The sequence below is a fragment of the Nematolebias whitei genome, chromosome 8, assembly GCF_014905685.2.
Source record: "Nematolebias whitei isolate Nwh7 chromosome 8, NemWhi1, whole genome shotgun sequence".
NCBI classification, from domain to species: domain Eukaryota; kingdom Metazoa; phylum Chordata; class Actinopteri; order Cyprinodontiformes; family Rivulidae; genus Nematolebias; species Nematolebias whitei.
The window spans coordinates 33,326,695-33,329,198 of NC_056505.1; the positions used below are offsets into that span (position 1 = coordinate 33,326,695).

General features: G+C 41.9%; 1 protein-coding gene across 4 annotated transcripts in view; it reads right to left on the bottom strand.

The window, feature by feature from the left end:
* add2 (adducin 2 (beta)) overlaps nucleotides 1-2,504 on the bottom strand; it is a 26,322-nt gene that overhangs the window by 6,788 nt on the left and 17,030 nt on the right. The gene's annotated exons all lie outside the window — the stretch shown is intronic.

A 2,504-nucleotide genomic window follows, 5' to 3' on the forward strand; every position in this document is an offset into this window, starting at 1 on the left:
ATCCATCCATCCATCCATCCATCCATCCATCCATCCATCCATCCATCATCTTCTGCTTGTTCTGAGGTTGGGTCTCTGGGGCAGCATCTTGAGCAGGGAGCTCCAGACATCTATTTCCACAGCCACCTCTTCCAGCTCTTCTACAAGGACCTCAAGGCATTCCCAGGCCAACCAAGAGACTTATAGTCCAGGTTCTCCTCCCAGTCTGACATGCCTGAAGCACCTCCCCAGGGAGGCACCCAGGAAGTATTATACTGTTCCAATACTGTTCTAGTATTGTCTATTGTTGTCACTGTTGTCATTATTCTTTGTTAAAAACAGGTCTCTCTAGTAAACGAGTCCCCGAGGCTCAGTGAGAATAACCTGGATAAATAAAGGTTGAATGAATTCTTACCAGATACCTGAACCACCTCAACTTGCTCCTTTCGATGTGGAGGAGCAGCAGTTCTACTCAGAGTCTCCTCCAGACGACTGAACCTCTCACTCACTAAGGGAGAGTCCAGCTACCCTGCAGAGGAAACTCATTTCAACCTCCTGTACCCACGATCTCATTCTTTCCATCACTACCCAGAGTTCATGACCATAAGTGAGGGTAGGAATGTAGACCAATCGGTAAAAAGCTCAGCTCTCTCTTCATCACCATGGACCGACACAGAGTCCACAATACTGCAGATACCTCACCCTCGACCTGAAGAGAGCAGCCCACCCTCTTCCAACTATAGGACTATGGCAATATTTTTAAACTCTCATTAGGATGTATTTGTTCTATCCATCCATCCATCCATTTTCTTTACCCGCTTATTCCATTTTGGGTCACGGGGGTCGCTGGTGCCCATGTCCAGCAATCACTGTGCGAGGGGCGGGGTACACCCTGGACGGGTCGCAAGTCCATCACAGGGACACATAGAGACAAACGAGACAAACAACCATTCACTCTATCACTCACACCTAGGGACAATTTAGAGTTACCAATCAGCCCAACATGCATGTTTTTGGTCTGTGGGAGGAAACCGGAGCACCCGGAGAAAACCCACGCATGCATGGAGAGAACATGCAAACTCCACCCAGAAAGGCCCCTGGACCGGGGTTTGAACCAAGGACCTGCTCGCTGAGAGGCAGCAGCTCTACCAGTTGCGCCACCGTGCTGCCCGTACTTGTTCTAGTAAACATAAATGTTGCTGGGAACAGTAAAGTTAATAATAATGATAAAAGCATATAAGGCAAAATTTCAGGTCTAGAGTTTTGGTTTGTGTGAAGGTAGGGTGAACACATCATGGTTATCATTTAGTTTGTCAGGAATTATTGGAAGTTATTCCAGTACCAAGAAATATAATACATGTAGTTTTTTTAAGTTATTTATTGGGTATTTAAATAAAGCCTACTTGACATAAATAATCAGAATGCAGAGATTCAATTTAGTTTATTTATATAGTGCCAGTTCACAACTGAGTTGTCTAAGGGCACAGAGACGAGCGCTAAAATTACAACTAACAATTTGATATTATTACACTAGAAGATACACTCAATGAAACATCTGTGGAAGCTTGTGTGAACGTCTGCCCCTGCAAGTAAACTGGGTCTTCTCCTGTCTTTGTGTGTTGCTCCTTTTTTGTAAGTAGATAAAGCGAGGATAATTTTGATCCAACAGTACTGATCTGTCACGGTGAAGGGAGAGATGAGCTAAAAGGCAAAGCGCTCAATTTACCAATCGATTTTCTTTTCAAACCTCACTTCTGGTCACAAGATATGGATAAAAACAGAAAGAATAAGCTGAAGAACAAAAGCTGCTGAAATGAGCTTCTTCTGCAGGGTGGCTGGACCCACCCTCAGGGATAGGGAGAAAAGGAGCCAGCTGAAGTGGTGTAGGCATCTAGTAATGATGTTATCTAGATAGCTTTCAGGGGAGGAGTTTCACACGTCCTCTACTAGAAGGAGAAAATACTTTATTTATACAGATTAGTCTCATTTAACCACGTGGACTCACCTGTTTCAAACTCAATAATGGAACATGTTGCTATGTGGTCCTGTCAAAAATGTAATGTTATATTTTATTATATTGGCTTGAACTGGAAATGGTAGTTAGCCCGATTACTGGTTAAGGTGGATGCGACGTTGATACCAGGTTTGAGTTCAAAGCTAATTGAACATAGCACTCCTTCATTACTTCTACAGAAAACGATGACATCATAGGTAATTGTTGAATGCAGAAACAACGTGTAAATGGGTTTACTTTTAACTGCTTGTTTCTGAACTGGAGTAGTTTTGGGAGGCAGGTGCTGCTGGTGTTAATTATAGTAACTTATCAATGTTCCAACACATATTGAACATTATTATTGATATTGTTTTTCTTATTTCTTTATATATTGTTTTTAACATTTAGGGACTTTTGTGTGAAATCTTTTTATCTTTTTATCTGTTACACTTGAATTTCCCATCCGTGAGACAATAAAGGCTGTTTCTATTCTATTCTATTCTATTCTATTCTATTCTATTCTATTCTATTC